The following is a 21,539-nucleotide window of genomic DNA, read 5'->3' on the forward strand; positions in this document are numbered from 1 at the left end:
GAGAAGAATCTATCTTGATTATGAGTTGAGAATTTTGCTTGGGGATAAGCAAATGCTTAAGTGTGGGGGTATTTGATAAACCGTAAATTATACATATTTTTACCCCATGATTAATGCATTTTATGGATGATTTCCCATTAGAATAGGTGAATTCGATGCTCCTAATGCTTTAATTTCATGTTTTATACTTAGGAGAGGATATGAGAGCGAAAGGAATGAGAAACGAGCCAAAAATGGAGAAAATAGGCCAAAGTACGAAATCAACACAGCCTGAACCTCCTCACACGGGTAGACCACACGGCCGTGTCAATTTGGCAGGCTCAAATACGGCCTAAAGTAATCGAACATGGGTGTGTGCCACGAGCGTGTCCCTGCCGAGCCCAAGCTGAGTCCAATTTGGAAAAGGCTAATTTTGAGGGCTTTTATGCATTCCAAAGCATATAAATACACCCTAGAGGAGGAAGAAAAACACACAGAGAATAGAGAGTAAGAAATTACTCCAAGGAAGCCGATTGATCCATTCAGAAGCCGGATTCATCATCAAGACTGAAGATCTCTGCTCAATTTCCCTTCAGGAGTTTTGGGTTTTCTTTATGTTTTGTATTCTTTATTCTTCTAAGATGTTTTCTTATTTAGTTATGAACTAAAACCCCTAAATACCTAAGGGGAATGAAACCTAAGACGAATCTTGTTATTATTTTCTGAATCGTATGATAAATATTTAACTTGTTCTTATTTATGTGTTCTTAGTTCTTGTTTTGATATCCTAGGATACTAATTCAAGATAAGCTCTTATTCAGAGGAGGAATAGACCCTGTCTAAGAGTACATTTGTCATAATTAAGTGGAGTTGATTGCGCGCCTAGACATATGGTGACAAGATTTTGTCGGATTAGGGTGAAACCTAATAAGGGGATCCATAGATCGAGATAATGTAGCCCAAGGGTGTTAATTAGAGAAAAGTCTCAATTATTCAATCTAGGGATTAGACGTTGTTAATCTTGAACAGGGATAATAACATAACTTAGGGATCTCTACGGATCAAGTTGAATGAATAAATCGTCCGATTCGGAGCCAGAATAACAAGTAAAGTCTAGGTGGATTTTTCCTTAGGTATTGTCTTAAGTCAATCGATTTTTCCCAAAAGCAGTTCCCCAATTCTTTTCTTTGTGAGTTCTTAGTATAAATAATTAGTTAATTAAAACAAAAACCTCTTTATTCTTAGGCTAGATAATAAAAAGATAGCCATTACTAATACTTTTAGTTCCTTTGGGTTCAACAATCCGGTCTTGCTAAAACTATACTACTGTTCGATAGGTACACTTGCCTACATCGCGATAATAGTTAGTTCAAGAACGAGTCATTATAAATATTTAAAACCTATCACGAAATCACGCTATCAATGATATTCCGAATTCTTTCCATGAGAATAACATCTTGGGTCAAACTTCTGTGCAAAACACCCCTAGGGATAAAGTGACGGAGCCACGAACAACTCTTGAGGAACAAATATTACAAATCGAGGAACTCGATGAATGGCGAACAAAAGTTAAGAAAAACCAAGAAAACACGATGAACCAAAGTAGTGTCATGATAAACTTAAAGGTGAGTCGAATCAACTGAAGGTCGGAGACAAAGTACTGCTAGATGAAGCAGACCCTCGTGTTGCCACTTTTGAACCTAATGGAGCAATTCCTTTTACGGTATTAAACGTTTTACCATACAGTACAATCGAGGTAACTCATTCTAAATTCAACACTTTTAAGGTAAATAGTACTCGTCTTAAACCTTATTTTGATACGATTGATAGCAGAAATGAGGAGCTTTAACTCCTCGAACCACCATGACCGTGCAATTATGATGTGAGTCGAGCTTAGACTTTAAATAAGCGCTTCTCGGGAGGCAACCCGAGCACTAACATCGCTATCCTGTTTATTTTGTCTATTTTTCATGTTTTTTATGCAGGTATATTGACCCAAACAGCCTAGACACACGGGAGTGTCCTTGTCTGTGTGGAAACAGGGTTGAAATTTCCCAAAAATTGACATGCAAATGACCTCCAATAAATCCATATGGCCAGGCGACATGGCCGTATGGACCATACGTCCTCGACACACAGGCGTGTCCTAGACTGCGTGAAAACTAAAGCTAAATTTTTAAGATTTAAATAAGTCAGAGAGCTCCACGGGCAGGGCTTACGGCCGTGTGTTTGGACACACGGGCGTATGGGTTTCTACACGGGCGTGGGAGAAGCAAACAACGTAGCTCACGGCCGTGCAATATGGCCGTGTGTACTACACGGCCTAGACACACGGGCATGTCTGTGGCCGTGTGACGAATGGCCATAAAATTTTCGCGACAATCACGGGCTAACCATGATCCACACGGGCGGGTGACACAGCCATGTAGCCCAACACGGGCCTCACACGACCGTGCCACCATTTAACCCTAATCCCCTTTTTCATATTTTTCCTATTTTGTCTTTTTCTCATCTCTTCTTCCCTAACTACCGCAACCCTAAAACTCCATCACTCTGGCCACCTTTAACTACCACCCACACCAGCAGCCCATCCCTCTCGCTGCACAAACCACCCTCCACTCTCTCCTTTCCCAAACCACCATGCCTCCACAACCCCCAACCACAAACGCAGTCGCCTCCAAACCCACACTAGCCATGACTCAGCCCTCCCCCACCTCAAATTCCTTTCACCTTCCCCTTAATGGACCATCCATCCGACCACCATCCTTCTTACTTCTAGTGACTGATTGACGATATTTGGTTTACCCTATTTTCTTTACTTTCTTTTATTCTCTTATATTTGGTTTTATTTTTTCTTGTATTCTTGCAATGCCTCTGTTGCTTATTTCTCAATTGTTTTGGATTACATTATTATAGTTCATTTTTACTTTTCTGTTTCTTGTCTTCACTATTATTTTTCCTTTACTAGGACCATTATTGAATTTTGCTTCAATAGTCATTTTTCCATGGTGCTTCTAGTTATTTGTGCTCTCTATTACTGATTATAATGTCTTCAAGTAGTTTTAGGGAGTCGGTTGGCTTTTTCTTTATTTGCTTATTAGGTGCTTTGGGTTGTTTTGTTATTTTGGTTTCTATTTCTTTTTCCTATTATTTTGGCTACTCAGATTCGTATGTTTTTAGTTTAGATTCACATACTGTTAATTCTTGTATTTTTGGGTATTAGTGCATTTAGGACTAAATATTCATCTCAGTTATCATACTAGAGTCTTTCATCTCAATTAATTTTTCCATTGGTAATAGTGGTGCTCCTATTTTATTGAATATCGATTGTTTCACTTTTGCAGGTACACTATGACGAACACACGTGGCAAGTCCAAAGTCACTGTCCCCGCTTCAAAAAAGTGGAAGGACCCAATAGCGACCTCCTTCTCGAGCGCATCTGCCAAGGATCATCACCCTCTACTTCGATTCTCGTCATGCCCACAGGACGACTTATTCAAACTCCTCTGTGTACAACCATTGGGAGTGGGCTGCTGCATAAATTGGATCGCCTTGGAACAGGTTCATCTTGCCCAGCTTGTTCGATTCCATCTCGCCATTGCCCCGTGGGATCGATTCTTTACAATTATCGAGCCCACCTATTCGGAGCTTACCTTGGAGTTTTGCACTACTTTCCATTTACAGCATATGATGAATACCCATGACGAGGCCAGTACTATCATTTTTAGACTAGGTGGACTCGTAAGACACATGGGTGTACCAGAGTTTGGAGCTGCTTTGGGCCTCTACACGGAGGAGTTTATGGCTTCTGAGGTTTTTCTACATCTTCACCATCATATACACCACTCGCCCTCATGTTGTTAAACCAACCTTACGGCAAGTACTGTTCCCTATGACGCAAGTCACTCAAAGGCGACTTCTATTCCCTAGAACTACGCTACATTCATGCTATCTTGGCTCACACCCTGATTGGGAGGAGAGAGAGCACCGGTGTTGTTAGCACCACCGATGCTTACTTCTTATGGAGCATGGTGACTGGTCATGTATTTGATTTGGCATATTTTATTGCCCTTGCTTTTTGCCACCAGACAGACCGCCAAAGGAGGGGCCCCATTTGCCTTAGCCCCTACGTGACTCGCCTCACTCGACACTTCAGCCTCTTCGACACTTCAGGTTTTGATGTGCTTATTCAGTGGAGCAAAAGTCCCTATTTAGGAGTAGATCCCCCATAATTAAGCAGAGTTGCATGCAATCCTAGAGGTAGGACGTCATAAATCTGCCGGATTAGAGTCAAATCTAATAAGCGAATCCATAGATTGAGTTAATGCGACAATAAGGGTTTTAATTAGAAAGAGATTTCAGATAATCAATCTAGTGTCAGTTGTTTTTAGTCTCGAAATAGATAATAACATAAATCAGGGATTTCTACGGATTAAGTCAAGTGAATAAATTGTCTAATTCAGAAGTAATAAGTAAAGTCTAGTTGGATTCTTCCTTGGATATTGTCTTCTCCATCGGATTTCCAAAAGTATTTTTCAACTTTTATCTCTGTTGTATTTTTAAGTCAATTAGATAATTAGTCTTAGTTTAAAAACATCCCTTTAATCCTTAGGCTAGATAATAAAAAGATAGTAATTACTAGTACTTTTAGTCCTTGTGGATACGATATCTCCGGTCTCACCATAACTATACTATTGTTTGATAGTTGTGCTTGCCTTAGTCGAGTTCTTAGTTAGTTTAGTGACCAGCATTTATGTATCAATGATTCAAAGATACAGATCCGACACTTCACATGTGATTTCTCCGTTCGAGATTGAAATACAGTCTGATATGACTTATGAAGAGGAATCGATCCGTATCTTAGCTCGCGAAGTTAAAGAATTGAGAAATAAGAAAATTCTGTTAGTAAAAGTAATGTGGCATCGATACGGTGTTGAAGAGGCTACGTGGGAGCCTGAAGAGGTTATGAGACAGCAATATCTGAATCCATTCAACGGTAAGATTTTCGAGGACGAAAATCCTTAAGGAGGAGAGTTATAAGAGTCCGGTTTAGACCCTAATCAGAATAGTGGTTTTTGGACCACAAATCTAAGTCAGAAAAATAATTTAATATTATTTTCCATGCTTATTATATGTGACTTGACATGTGTGAAAGTTTCTTATGAAAATTTAATCGTTTGTGTGCTCAATTGATAAAAGGACCTAATCGTGTAAAATGTAAAAATGGCTTTCTAATTGTTAAAGTGCCTGTTTGCTATGTATTTTTAAATGAGAGGTCCTTATGTTTATATTTGACCATTGAAAGATTGAATGGTCATATATGCTAAACGTTAGTGGAATTTAAATGTATATAATAAGGCTAAATAAGTAAATTTTTCCATTAATGTTTATTTAGTTAAAACAAAAGCATGAAATTAAGTTATTATCATCATCTTAGCCGAATTCATCAAATAAAAAGAATGAATAAGAGCTCTTAGGATTTTGGTACTTTGATTGATGATTGAGGTATGTGTTTTGACCCGTTTACAATAATTTATATGTTTTTGTGATCGTTGCTTTGTATACTATCAAGCCCATGTCTCAATTTCTGAAGTTGTTGATCATTTTGAGCCATTGATGAAATTATGAGTTTTATGAAGTTTGATAATAGTTTATGGGAGCTTGATGTTGGGTTAATATATTTTGTCTTTGGATTTTTTATGATTTTGAGTAAAATGGATTAAATTGTGAAATTTATAAATTGAGGGACTAAAATGTGAAATAAATGAAATATATGGGCTTATATGAACATCATGAAAATTCAACTAGGAATGTGTGGAAAGAAATTATATGTGTTTTGTGATTTTGTGAAATAGGGACTAAAGTGTTAAAATTTGAAAATGTGAGGGCTGATTTGTAAAATGCCCTAAATATGTGTTTTTGGATGATTCGAATGAATGTGAGTTTGAATAAGTTAAATTTGAATTTATATAGATCAAGAACCAAAGAAAACAGAATTAGACAGGGGAAAACTGAAAATCATCGTGTAGTCGATTCCATTCATCTCTGTACGGGGTAAGTCAATATACAAATAAATGTGTTTTGAATTGAATTATTATTGTTTATATGCTCTTGAACAATGATAAATGATTATATGTGTTGAATATGAGATATCCAAGAAAGTATCATGATGTGCGTGATAAGTTTTATATTTATGAATGATCATACTTGAAACTAACTATTATCACGATAAAGGCAAGTGCACCTATCGAACAGTAGTATAGTTTATAACAAGACCGGAATGTCAAACCCACAGGAACTAAAAGTACTAGTTTTAACCTTCTTTTTATTATCTAGCCTAAAAATAAAGGGGATTTTTTTATCTAAACTAATTAATTACACTAAGAATGCATAGGAAGTAAATTGGGGAAATACTTTTGGGAAAACTGATTGATTTAGACAATACCCTAAGGAAAAATCCACCTAGACTTCACTTGTTATTTGGCTCTGAACCAGATAATTTATTCACTTGATTTGATCCATAGAAATCCCTAAGTTATATTATTATCTCACTCGAGACTAACAACGTCTAACCCTAGGTTGATTAATTGAAATCTCTTTCCAATGAAAACCCTTAGTGTTGCATTAACTTGATCTATTGATTCCCTTATTAGGTTTCACCCTAATCTGGCAAAATTATGTCACCCTATGTCTAGTGGTGCAATCAACTCCACTTAATTATGGTAGATTTACTCTTAGACAGGGACTTTTGCTCCTCTGAATAAGCACATCAATACTTGAATCAATATCCTGGAGTATTAAAGCAAGAATTAAGAACTCATAATTAAGAACAAGTCAAATATTTATCATATAATTCAGAAAATAATAACAAGATCCGTCTTAGGTTTTATTCCCCTTAGGTATTTAGGGGATTTAGTTCATAAGTGTAAAAGAAACCATCTCTGAAGAATAATAGGAAAACATAAAGAAAAACCCTGAAGGAAATTGAAGGGAAATCTTCAGTCTTGAAGGAGAATCTGGCTGCTGAGATGGATCAGTTGGCTTTCTTCGAGTAATTCTTTGCCTCCTACTCCGTTGTGTTTTCTAGGTTTCTCCTAGGGTGTTTATATAAGCTTTAGAATGCCTAATAATCCTCTAAAGTGCCCTTTTCTAATTAGAACTAGACTTGGGCCTGATAGAGACACGCCCGTGTGACATGCCTGTGTTCAAGTGTTTTAAATCGTGTTAAAGTATGTTGAATAGCCACGGGCGTGTGGTCTACCCGTGTACGGAAGTCCAGACCATGTTGATTTCTCATATTGGTCCATTTTCTCTGTTTTTGGCCCGATTCTCACTCTTTTTACTCTCCTATGCTCACTTAAGTATAAAACATGAAATTAAAGGATTAGGAGCATCAAATTCCACAAATGCAATGATAATTCATCCAAAAATGTGCTAAGCATGGGGTAAAAATATGTATAAATTATGACTTATCAAATACCCCCACACTTAAGCGTTTGCTTGTCCTCAAGGAAAATCCTCAACTCACAATCAAAATAAATTCTTCTTAACTTATATCTCTCATCAATAGTATCTCAAAATAATCCATAAGTAATCATACATTGAAAATTCAACTCGAAAAACATCAAAGTTTCAAACATTCCAAGTTGAGCATTTTATAATGAAAACATAGGTGTCTCCCTTCACCTAAGTAATCACCTTTGATTCAAAATGTCACAGAGTTTCACATCCTCACTAAAGATTCACTCAAATCACTCGAGGTGTTTAAGGGCAAGAAATTTAATGCTCAATAGTTAATATGAAAAGTTATTACCATAGGCTTGCGTGAAAATCAAATCTCCACCACTATATATTGAGATGATACATCAATCAAAAGGTCTTTAGAGGGTTGTAACATGGTTTTGGTTAGGGGGTGTGGTCACAAGCTGAAAGAAAAGGTTAGAATCGAGATTGAATTGAAAAATTACCTAACTAGAAAAATACTAAAACTAATAGATTACATTCCTAATTGGAAGATCCTAGAATTGAGCTTTTCTTCATGGAATATGGAATTAAATATTTAAGCTTAAAAACAAAGAATTACTACTAATATGTATGTATATATATATATTTTTTATGATCAAATCAAATAACATAGAACTTTGCTAACTATTACAAAGAAAAATAAAACATAGCTAAGCAATTCATTTGAATCAAATCTCGACAAAAATAGGGATCAAATTAAATGAAGGGATTTCAACAATAATGAGTTATGGGTTAATATTGAGGGTAAATCAATGAATGGCTTGCTAGGTTCAAAGGGGTTCACTAAGGGTTAATTATGAAGGTAGGCTTTTATGGAGTGAGTGGGTTAAAACTAAGTGCCTTTATCATCTCGACATATCCAATTAAATGGTGTGGTCTTGACATGCATAATCGAAGGCAAGTTCTAGAATAACAAATCAATATTGATGCACTCAAAGCAACAATAAAAGTGAGTATGAAAGAAATAATATATGCTCTAAACGCTCAAGATCTCACAAACATTATGGCTTTTTTTATGTTAAAACCTATGAATTTCAATTCAAGATAATACCAAAACTTGGGGAAACAACCTAAAATTTTTTAATTCTCAAAAATCAACTTGTCATGCTTGATTCTTTAGTTCCTTAATGTTTAAAAATCAATGCATAAATGCCTATGTTTTAATTCAAGACATATCAACAAAAATCATAAATTAATCAAAATTCATTCTAATAGTGATATGAGTGAGTTACGTGAGAATAAGATAAAATTCAGGGATCTTTCTGATAATGATATAAATAAATAACCTCCCCACACTTAAGATGTACATTTTCCTCAATGTACAAAGATAGACTTACTGAAAAATATAGATATAAGATCATAAGATAGGGAAAGTGTAACACCCCGTACCCGAATCCGTTACCGGAGTCGAATACAAGGTGCACACAGACTTAACTTAATTGTTTTCACAGTCCATAAAAAAAATTTCCAGACAAGCTGGTTACTGCATCACTGTTGCCTTAAAAATCATATCTGGAGTTTCAAAACTCGAAAATCAGTTTCGTAATTTTTCCCTGAAACTACACTCATATGTACATCTACAGATTTTTTTCTAGAATTTTTGGTTGAGCCAATTAGTACAGTTTATTAGTTAAAGTCTCCCATGTTACAGGGGTTGACTACACTGACCTTCGTGTGTTACAACTTGAATATCTCCCTGTGCAGGGCTTAAATACTGATGCTGTTTGTTTCTTTAGAAACTAGACTCAAAGAGGAATCTATACATATATGGTATGACTTCTAATTATCTCTGGTTAATTTAAAATGAATTTCCAAAGTTGGAACAGGGAATCCAGAAACCGTTCTGGCCCTGTTTCACGAATACCTAAATATCTCTTAGGATACAACTCATTTGACCGTTTTGTTTCTTCCATATGAAAGTAGATTAATCAAGGCTCATTTACAAAATTTATTCACTATTTAATTCCATTCCTGCTATTTTTAGTGATTTTTCACATCCACACCACTGCTGCTGTCAGCATCTGTTACTAAAACAAACTATGCCTATTTCATGACTTTTCCTTGATTTAACTAATAATTCATCATGCATGTCCCAAATTATAACCATGACTTGTGTCCAAACATCACAAAACCAATTCCAACCGAACATTTACGCCATTTTCGCATGGCTAAAAGTTTACATACCAATTTCAACAAAGCATAATAGCCTATACATGCGGAAATGTACTCCTAGACCAACTACGAAGAAAATACCAAAAGTTGTTAGCGGTGTGATGACTTGATGACGGTCCCGAATACGCAAAAAGTCGAGTCCAAGAAACCTAAAATAGGTGACAAGCAAACACCGAATGAGTATATAACTCAGTAAGTCATAAGCAATGCACTACCAACCATTAATAACATTATCACAAGAGGAAACAAAATGGAACGAGGCTAATTACTCCATTCAAACCGAACTATACCATAGTTCCTTAGACCTTCGATTCAATCTCATACCAAGTTACACATTCACATTCCATATACTAATCAATAGGATATTTGAGGCATTTTTATACACCATTTTGTTTTCGTTATAATCATACATCTACACGACCTTTCACTTATTCCACGATAATTCTCATGTACGTGACTTCAATTTGAATTGTCACATAGGTTCAAAACTTACCAAGCTCAACTCCAAATATAAACATAGCGCCTATTAGCCATGAACTCAAGGTACTTACCCGATCCGCTGTCTGTGATCAACTCAATAATGTCGCACACTCAGAGTCAATAGTGATTCAAAAGCATATAGTGAGTCCGCACACTTAGTGCCATATAATCAACTCGCACACTTAGTGCTATATGATCAAACTCGCACACTTAGTGCTGTACAAATTTTAAACCCGCACACTTAGTGCCATTCTCATGATCACAAATGTTTATACCCGCACACTTAGTGCCGAAATCAACAACTCGATGCATCTCACCTCTTTTCTTTTCATTCAATACTTTCATCACCACATACATACATGTATATAAATTTATCATTCCTTTTGGCATAATTACATAGACATTATGTCTATTTAAATCAATACAAAATATATGCTTAGTGACCTACCTTGTGTGGTGTAAAATAATTCCAAGTCGGCTACTCGATGACCTTGATTTCCCCTTGTTGGGCGCCTCCTTTAGGATCTTGAGCTTAAACAAATAAATTAACTCATTCAACCGCTTTGCTACACATATTGATATTCACATTTTAATGATTTTATGACATACGAACGGCATGGTAAAATTTTATCTTGCTACCTCATGCTCTTAGCTATTCCGCTCATAACCATATGCTATAGCCCTACTATCAATAATCCAATCACACATGCATATATATATATATATGGCCGAATGTACAAAGCATAGACTCATCATCACCTATGCTCTTAATTTGATGGCGAATATGCATACATGTATATACACTATTAATCAATCACTAACATTGCACTTCACCTTAATAGCTAGCTTAGCAAACCTCGATTTAACACATAGTTGTTCATAACACAACTTAAGCATACTCTCCATTCCATCAATTCCAAAACTTAATGTCTTACTCAAAATGCTAAAAGAAAATCCAAGAGTCATCAATCCACCATCACATGCATCCTTAACAAGCTTCATATTTAGCATGCAATGGCATTAACACAAAATCTACCTTGGCCGAATATCATCCCCATGATATAGCAAAGTTTTGAACCATGGACTAATTAGAACTCAAGCTAGCAACTAAGAACATGCATGAATCTCATGGCACAACCTCAAACATACCTTAATCTAGATGAAAGTATGGCCAAATCTCATCCTAATCCTCTTCCAAACCAAACATGAAGCAAAAACTCCTTCCTCCTTCCTTAGAGAATTTCGGCCAAAAGAGATGAAAAAAGGATGAAAAATTTTTTTTTCTTTGTTTTCATCATAATCCCTTTTTTTCATCTTTTTCTTCTTTTTTTTTTCCATTTCATTATTACCCATACTCCTTATTTTATTTTTTTCCTCCCATGATGCACCAACAAAACATGTCTATGACATGTTTTACCCATATTTCTTTGTCATGGCCGGCCACTAGGCTTGGATTTAGGGAAATTTGACATGCAAGCCCTCCTTTTTGATTACATGCACTATTAGATCCTTATAGATTAGCCTATCACATTTCAAAAGTGTCACACAAGTCCTACTGACTAAATTCACATGAAATTTACTAAATCGAAACTTAAAACTTTCACACATTCATAATCACATATTTTAGACAATAAATACTACGTTCAAGCATTTCGGTGACTCGGTTTAGCGGTCCCGAAACCACTTCCCGACTAGGGTCAATTTTGGGCTGTCACAGAAAGAAGTGAAACTTCCTGAATGTTGGATAGAATCCTTGAATTAGATGCATGGAGAGTAGTTAGCTAAGGCAAGTGTGAGATTGGAGGAGGATACTCCGGTGGTGGTAGAGGTTCGTTAGTCCACAATTCTTGTGCCAAAAGAATATTATATATGGTGGTAGCTATGGTCGTGGTCGAGCAGGACATGACAGCCGTGGAGAACCTTTTCCAGTAGAGTTGCAAACTCCTAAGTAATAGTGAGCTTTGGAGCTCTTTAGAACTACGATAGAATTATTAACTCTTTAGGAGATATAAAGTAGCATGATTACGCAAAAAGAAATGGCCGGAAATATAAGTTACTTAATATAAATTTTAAAACCTAAGGATGAAGTAAAAATAAAACTAAAGAAAAGTAAAATAAAAAGTACTTTTAAAAAGATAAAAGTAAAAACATAAAAATAGTAAATAAAAGTCTTTAAACATCTTCATCACCAAATGGTTCGCGAGGTAGGGGCTTGGAGGCTAGATCCTCGTGAGGTGGAGGGACATCATTAGTAACGTCCTCTGGGTCCTCCTACTCGGCTGATTGGACTAGGCGGTACTGAGGAGGATCAAATCCACGTCGTCACTCAATCATCCTCATATGCAGCATACTCGAAATGCCTTGTGGGGACATCTGACCGATGAGAGTGAGGGAGGATACTTGTGCCGCTGTGTTGAGGAGACCGAAGTACCGTGCCAGGTGAGTCACATAAGGGCCTATGGAAGTGACTCTCTTTCTGTGCCACTCCATCTGATGGCAAATGATAAGGGCAATGAAATAGATGAAGTCGAATACGTGCCCATGCGTCATGCTCCATAAAAAGTAGGCGTCGTGGGTGTTGAAGACACTGGTGCTCTCTCTTCGCCCTATCAGGATGTGGGCTAGGATGGCGTGTAAATATATCAGGGATGGGGCGAGAGTCGATGCCTTGGAGCGACTGGGGTCATAAGTGGCTGAAGCAGGGACTACGGCCTTCCAGCAGTTCGAAAGAGAGTAGTGGATGTGGCGATGGAGGCTGTCGAAGTCGTCATCATCCATGAACTCCTCTGTATATAGTCCTAGTGTGACTCCAAACTCAGGCACACTTAGTTGGCGAGCTAAACTACCGAGACAGAACTGGACCATTCTAGGATCATCAGACTCTGTCATAACAACTTGAAGGTGGAAGGTCGAGCAGATTTCAGGCGTGAGCTCGAGGTACGTCAGCTTGATGATCTTGAAGAAGAGCCCCCACGGGTCAGTAGTCAAGAGGACCCGGACAACAAGTTAGATTTACTCGAGTGCGGCCCAATAAATGCAATGGCCCACACCTAGGGGTCGCACCTGTAGTATCTGAAAGAGTTCCTTCTGAGGTACCAGGGGAAACTGTAGGAATGGGTACTCGATTTCGGTGGTAGGACCCGAGGAGGATGCTACTCCTTTAGGCTTTTTCAAAGCTGGGACGGTAATCTTTTTACTTTTTGGGTTCGTCATTGTATCTGCAATGAAAAGAAGAAGTTATAAAAATAGTCCCCAAGAATAGTATGGAAAAGTATGTAAGTATGTTAAAAGGAAATAGAAATACTTCATAGGGGTTACTGACTAACAAAAAGCCAAATCCTAAATCCAAATCCTAATGGGCAGATATATCAAATCAATATTATCATTAGGCATACGAGAATAGTGTTAACGAAATACCTAGTGAATGAATGCATATGGGAATATGGAATATGGAATGAAATTCATGGAAACATAAGAATGAATGTATCATAATGCATTAACTTAAAATGGAAAATTTTTAAATAAGAACAAAGAGCATAAGCATGATTATCATTAGAATCAGTCAAATAAAATAAGAAATAACAAGATAATAGAGAGAAAAGAATGGATAAATGCAATAGTGTAGAGGAAGGAGGTTGGTCGTCCGAGGAATGGGTGATGTAGGTCTGCCACGGGCGTGGGCAGTGAGGCCATGTGGTGCACAAGGGTGAAAAGAGGGGAGAGAGAAGAGAGAGAGGGGAGAAAATTGAAGAATAAAGGCGAATTGGGGGTGGCCGGTCGGTGGGGGGAGAATTTCGGCGGCTAAGGTTAGGGTATTTGAGGTAGGGGATGTTGAATAGTGAGGGGTTTATATAGATTTTGGGGCATACGACCGTACGGCAAGCCCGTGTGCCCTTATTTTAGGCCGTGTGTTTTGGGATTTTCAAATTGGGCGTGTCTAAAATTCGGCCTATGCCCGTGTATATATGCGCATGCCTATGTTGTTTTGACAGTATCGACCATGGCTGGTGGGCATGGGCATGTTGCACGCCCATGTTAATTTGGCAGTTTTGCCCATGGTACGGGCATGTCGCTCCCCCGTGTTGATTTGATAGAATTGCCCACGGCCACGTGGCACGGCCTGGCAATGTATCGAATCCCGTGTTGGGGAAACCATTTTGCTCTATTTTCACACGGTCGTGTCACCTCCCATGGTATGAGCACGGCCTAAGGTACGCCCGTGAGCCTGGCCATGTGGATTTGGAAAACCTGTGCTCAATGACTCAATTAATGATTTAGATGTTAAAAACTAAAATTTAAAGAAATCAACATTTTAGTGCTCGGGTTGGATCCCGAGAAGCGCTTATGTATAGTCTAAGCTTGACTTACCTCAATTTCGTGTGATTGCGGTGGATTAAGGAGTTAAAAATCCTCACCTCTGCTATCAATTTTATCAAAATAAGGTTTGAGTCGAGTATTATTTACCTTAAAAGTTCTAAATTTAGAATGTGTTACCTCGACTGTACCGTATAAGAAAATGTTGAGTATCGTAAAAGGGATTGCTCCATTCGGTTCAGAAGTGGTAATATGACGGTCCACTACATCTAATAGTTCTTTGTCTCCAACCTTAAGTTGATTTGGTGAAACATTGAGCTCGTCATGGCGTGGTTTTGGTTTATTGTGTGTTCTTGATTTTTGTGTCCGTCATTCATCTAGTTCCTTGATTTGTAGCCTTCGTTCTTCATAGATGTGTCCTTTGTTGTACATGGCTCATGTATGCTCTTCAGATTTTTTCCTGAAAAAAAGGTAGCAGCACATGATTAGTATTAGTAGCATGATTTATACAACCACCCTCAATATTCAATATGTTACTCGAATTACAAGCTTGAAAAGTGATTGCTTCATCACCCACACGAAGTGTGAGTTCACCTGTACCAACATCGATAATGGTTCTAGTAGTTGCTAAAAAAGTTCGTCCTAGAATCAAGGGTATGTTACTATCCTCATCCATATGTAGAACAACAAAGTCCACTGGTTATATAAATTTATCGATTTTAACAAGAACATCTTCAATGATACCCCTAGGAAATCTAATGGTTTTATCAGCCAATTGGATACTTATCCTAGTTTGTTTGGGTTTCCCAAGACCTAGCTATTTAAACATTTTATAAGGTATAACATTAATGCTCGCCCCTAAATCAGCCAAAGCATTGTTAAAGTTTAAACTACCAATTAAACAAGGAATCGTAAAACTCCCTAGATCTTTCAATTTGTTGGGTAGCTTATTCTGTAGAATGGCTGAGCAAACTGCGCTCAACTCTATATGCGACACCTCATCCAACTTCCACTTGTTTGCTAAAAGCTCTTTTAAGAATCTCACTGCGTTCGACATCTGTGAAAGAGCTTCAATAAACGGTAAGTTAATATGTAATTTCTTTAATAGTTTAAGGAATTTACCAAATTGTTCGTCCGTGTGGTCTTTCCTTATCACATTGGGGTATGGCACACGAGGTTTGTACTCTTTACTTACCGGTTTCTGCTCACTGTGGTCCACCTCATCCTTACCTTTACTTACTATAATTCCTTACCTTGGTTCAGGTTCAGGTTCAACTAACCCTTCCTTATCTTGAATGGTAATTGCATTGAGTTGTTCCCTTGGGTTAGATTCAGTGTTACTCGGTAGGCTACCTTGTGGTCATTCAGAAATCAATTTGGCAAGCTAACCTATTTGAGTTTCGAGCCTTTGGATCGATGCTTGTTGATTCTTAAGTGTTGTTTCGGTATTCTAAAATCGAGTCTCTAACACCGAGATAAATTTCCTTAGCATCTCCTCAAGGTTCAGCTTCTTTTCCTACTCGTAAGGTGGTTGTTGAAAACCTGGGGGATGTTGTGGCCTTTGATTTCCTTGACCACCCCATGAGAAATTGGGATGGTTCCTCCAACCTGCATTATAAGTGTTACTATATGGTTTATTTTGAGATCTAGAATTATTATTACCCATATATTGAACTTGTTCCTCCTCAGTGCTAGGGTTGAAAGATTGATATTCTGTATGTACTCCTCTTCCATTTGAATCGCACCTCATCGCTGGCTGTATCTGAGTAGAACCATACAAACCGTCAATCTTTTTATTTAATAGTTCTACCTGGTTAGATAGCATAATAACCGCATCGAGGTTAAAAACACTAGCTGCTTTTGTCAGCTTTCTTCTCATAACTTGCCACTGATAGTTATTTAGTGACATCTCTTCAATAAGTTCATAAGCCTCTTCAGTTGTTTTGTTATTCAATGTTCCACCGACGGCTGCGTCGATAAGTTGCCTTGTTGAGGGGTTCACACTGTTGTAAAACGTCTGAACCTGCAGCCACAGAGGTAACCCATGGTAAGGGCACCTTCTCAATAGATCCTTGTATCTCTCCCATGCATCATAGAGTATTTCTAGATCCATCTGCACAAAAGATGAGATATCATTCCACAGCTTAGCCGTTTTAGTTGGCAGAAAATATTTAAGTAAAAACTTTTCGGTCATTTGTTCCCAAGTAGTGATTAACCCTCATGGTAACGAGTTCAACCACAGTTTAGCCTTGTTCCTCAATTAAAAGGGAAATAACCGAAGGCGAATGGCATCATCAAAACCGCCATTGATCTTAAATATGTTGCAAAACTCCAGAAAATTCGCCAAATGAGTATTTGGATCCTCATCCTGCAAACCATCAAACTGAACAAACTGTTGTATCATTTGAATTGTGTTAGGTTTCAGTTCAAAATTGTGTTAGGTTAAAGTAGGTTTAGCATAATCATACGTAGTACGAGGAGCAGGATTCTGATTTACTGGATCAACAGCAATTGTAGGAGGTAGTGGGTTTACCTGATTTTCAGTCATCTCCTCGGTTGTGGTGGAAATATCGTCCTCTTGCTCTTCCTCTATGTATCTTAGGCTTTGCCTTATTTCACTTTGGTTTCTACGAGCTGTGTAATCAATCTCACTATCAAAAAGTAATTGGTCTCGATGGGTTTCTTCTTGTCATAAACCATAAAAACCTGCCAGAAGGAAAAAGAAAATTTAGTAAAATTAACAAAAATAAAATAAAATTTAAATTGCAATAAATTAAATGGCTAAAGTAATAAAAATTGACGTTCCTAATATTTTAGTTCCCCGGCAACGGCGCCAAAAACTTGATGTGCGTGATAAGTTTTATATTTATGAATGATCGTACTTGAAACTAACTATCATCATGATAAAGGCAAGCGCACCTAACGAATAGTAGTATAGTTTATAGCAAGACCGGAATGTCGAATCCACAAGAACTAAAATTACTAGTATTAACCTTCTTTTTATTATCTAGCCTAAAAATAAGGGGGATTTGTTTTATCTAAACTAATTAACTAAACTAAGAATGCACAGGACGTAAATTGGGAAAATTGATTGATTTGGACAATACCCAAGGGAAAAATCCACCTAGACTTCGCTTGTTATTTGGCCCTGAAATAGACGATTTATTCACCTGACTTGATCCGTAGAAATCCCTAAGTTATATTATTATCTCTCTCGAAACTAACAACGTCTAACCCTAGGTTGATTAATTCAAATCTCTTTCTAATTAAAACCCCTAGTGTTGCATTAACTCGACCTATGGATTCCCTTATTAGGTTTCACCCTAATCCGGTAAAATTATGTCGCCTTATGTCTAGGGGTGCAATCAACTCCGCTTAATTATGCTAGATCTACTTTTAGATAGGGGCTTTTGCTTCTCTAAATAAGCACATCAATACCTGAATCAATATCCTGGAATATTAAAGCAAGAATTAAGAACTCATAATTAAGAACAAGTCAAATATTTATCATATTATTCAGAAAATAATAACAAGATCCATCTTAGGTTTCATTCCCCTTAGATATTTAGGGGATTTAGTTCATAAGTGTAAAAAAAACATCTCAGAAGAATAATAACAAAACATAAAGAAAACTCAAAAACCCCTAAAGGAAATTGAAGGGAAATCTTCAGTCTTGAAGGAGAATCCAACTTCTGAGATGGATCAATCACCTTTCTTCGAGTAATTCCTTGCCTCATACTCCGTGCGTGTTTTCTAGGTATCTCTTGGGGTGTTTATATAGGCTTTAGAATGCCTAAGAATCCTCCAAAATGCCCTTTTTCGATTAGAACTAGACTTGGGCCCAATAGAGACACGCTCGTATGACACGCCCGTGTACAAGTGTTTCAAATCGTGTTAAAGTCTGTTAAATAGCCATGGGCGTGTGGTCTACCCGTGTACGGAAGTCCAGACAGTGTCAATTTCTCATGTTGGCAATTCTCGCTCTTTTTACTCTCCTATGCTCACCTAAGTATAAAACATGAAATTAAAGGATTAGGAGCATCAAATTACACAAATCCAATGATAATTCATCCAAAAATGTGCTAAGCATGGGGTAAAAATATGTACAAATTATGACTTATCATATTGACAAAGCTTCGATGTCCGAAAGGCCCCGTACGAGCCATAGGAATAGTTAGGATACATATGTCTTGACATAGGATCCGATATGTGTTTTCGTGTAAGACCATGTTTGGGACGTTGGCATCGACTTATGATTTACGTGTAAGACCTTGTTTGGGACATCGACATCATATTTGATTTCATGTAAGACCCTGTCTGGGACAGTGGCATCAATATTTGATTACATGTAAGACCACGTCTAGGACGTTGGCATTGTATCAGATTTCTAAGCTATCCTTGTATCATTATGATTCTGAAAGGTTTAGTAGGCATTCTGAGAATATGGTTAACTATGTGAATTTATATCCGAACCAAGTACGTTTGAATTGTATATTATGTTTGAGAATGAAATGTAAGTATATGTACATTGGTGAACAAATGATATAAGTATGAGTTGCTATGAAAATGAGTTATGATATATATATGTATGAATCATGTTCAAATGAACTATAAGAGATAAATGGCTATGTGAATGTATGTAGCCTTGAAATTATATGAATGAATTGATCTAGATTGATGTTATTTGTTAATTTTATTTGTATATGGTTTACTAAGGTTTTGAAAGCTTACTCTGTGTGTTTTTCAACTGTTTAATAGTTATCGAAGCTATTAGGAGCTCGAGGATCATCAAGGATCATCACTACACTATTGACTCTATTTTGGTACCTTTTAATAGTTATGGCATGTATAGGCTAGAAGTTCTTGAATATGTTTTATAAAATGTATATCATGCCATGTGATATGGCTAGATTTAAGTTGATATTTGATTTGGTTTTGGTATGTTGATGTGTTAAGAAATGGTATGTATGATGTGTTCTTGAATGACCTAGTGATAAATGGTCAATTTGGTAACTTGGTAATGTGATTTAGTTGTGGAAATGTTGTGATTTTGGTATGAATTTAAATGTAAAACTTAGTGATAAAGACATGTATAATTGAATGTGTATGGTAGGTAAATATGGTATGTTTTGTTTAGATAATGAGCATGAATGTGGTTGACTATGATATGGTATATATATATGAGGTGTGTTTTGGTTTTGAACTGGTTGAAAATTTTGGTACAAAATGTTTTGGTTTTGATGCTTTTAGGGAGGACCCTTAAGGGGTGGCATTTTGGCCTTGTAAAGGGCCTATTTTTGCCCACACGAGCATGTGTCTCAATCATGTTGCTCGAGGGCCATTTCAAAATGAGCCTGAGCAGATCACACGGTCACACATATGGGCATGTGCTAGGCCGTGTGGCCAAGTCAGTTTCAAGCACAGGCTAGACACACGGGCGTGTGACTGGCCGTGTGACCCAAGTCAGTTTCAACCACGGCTAAGGCACACGAGCATGTCTTATGGCCATGTGAATAAGTCAGTATGTATGCCCTATTTTTCCATGACCTGTACAATTTTAAAAAATATTTAAGTTTCAAAAAATTTTGTAAGAGCCCAATTTAGTCCCGACCTCTTTCTAAAACATGTTTAAGGTCTCGATGACCTAAGTAAGGGATATTATTATTGATGGTTGATTATGATTTGAGAATGATGTTGATGAATTGTTCGTAAAATGTTTTGACTTGTCCGGTAATGCCTTTAACCCTAATTCGACGACGGATATGGATTAGGGGTGTTACATTTAGTTGGTATGAAAGCTATGGTTTAGTTAATTCTAGGACTAATGTAGTGCATGCGAGTCTAGCTATACATGCCATATTTATGAACTGTGATAGTGTGATGAATCCTGACAGTGAAAATGTGTTTTTATATGGCAAATGGACCCCAAACGAGCCGTAGCTGATGATGTCGAGAGCAATGCGCCTGCTCTCGTGCAAGGGACAGTGCCATCTGACTTTAGACCGGCCATGAGTAACCATGATGGAAAGGCTAGACAAGCCTTTTATAAGATGATGAATGATTGGTTCACCCAATATGTTCGAACTAATCTGGCTGTTCAACAACCCCTAACCCTGACTAATCCTCCTCAAGTTCCTGTTATGCCACAAGTGAATCTGATTCAGTCAAGTAAGGCTCCTGTTGATAAAATTAGAAAATATGGGGCCGAAGAGTTTTGTGCTACTACTGATGATGATGATGAGAGGGCTAAATTCTGGCTAGAGAATACGATAAGAGTATTTGATGAATTGTCATTGACTTCTAATGAATGTTTAAAATGTGCCATTTCACTTCTGAGAGATGCGGCTTATCATTGGTGGAAGACATTGATATCAGTGGTTCTGAGAGAGCGAGTCACCTGGTATTTCTTCCAAGTTGAATTCTAAAAGAAATACATCAGTCAAATATTCATCGATCAGAAACGTAAAGAGTTTCTTGAATTGAAACAAGGCTGTATGTCTGTTACAGAATACGAGCGAGAATTTGTAGGATTAAGTCAGTATGCACGAGAATGTGTTTCAACTGAAGCAATTATGTGCAAGAGATTCGAGGATGGTTTGAATGAAGATATCCATTTGTTATTCGGGATTCTGGAAATAAAAGAGTTTGTTGTGCTTGTTGAGTGAGCATGTAAAGCTGAAGAACTCGGGAAAGAGAAAAGAAAAGCTAATTCAGAAGCTAGAGATTTGAGAAAGAGATCTGCAAGTAAATCAGTTTAGTCTATGTCAAAGAAATTTCCAGATGATTTTAGCCGTTCAAAGGCTAATATGGGGCATTTGAGTAGAGATCATGCTAGATCGCATTCGAGCTTTAAAGCTCCAGCTACTTCTATTGCAAGTGTTGAAAATGTTCAATCAGATTAACCCGAGTGTAAGCACTGTGGTAAAAAACATCCCGACAATTGTAGATTCTATGATCGGGCTTGTTTCAAATGTGAATCTTTAGATCATTTTATCCAAGATCACACTGAGTCTATCGAATAAAAAATTGTACAAAATTTGAGACTGAGTAACAATTCAGCTAGAGGTAGA

General features: G+C 37.3%; 1 non-coding gene across 1 annotated transcript; it reads left to right on the plus strand.

The window, feature by feature from the left end:
- Positions 1-16,508: 16,508 nt before the first annotated feature.
- LOC128284803 (small nucleolar RNA R71) lies at positions 16,509-16,615 on the plus strand. Its single transcript, XR_008275226.1, has one exon. It is a non-coding gene; the product is annotated as a small nucleolar RNA R71 (small nucleolar RNA).
- Positions 16,616-21,539: the final 4,924 nt, after the last annotated feature.

Source organism: Gossypium arboreum, chromosome 11 (genome assembly GCF_025698485.1).
Source record: "Gossypium arboreum isolate Shixiya-1 chromosome 11, ASM2569848v2, whole genome shotgun sequence".
In the NCBI taxonomy this organism is placed as follows: Eukaryota; Viridiplantae; Streptophyta; class Magnoliopsida; order Malvales; family Malvaceae; genus Gossypium; species Gossypium arboreum.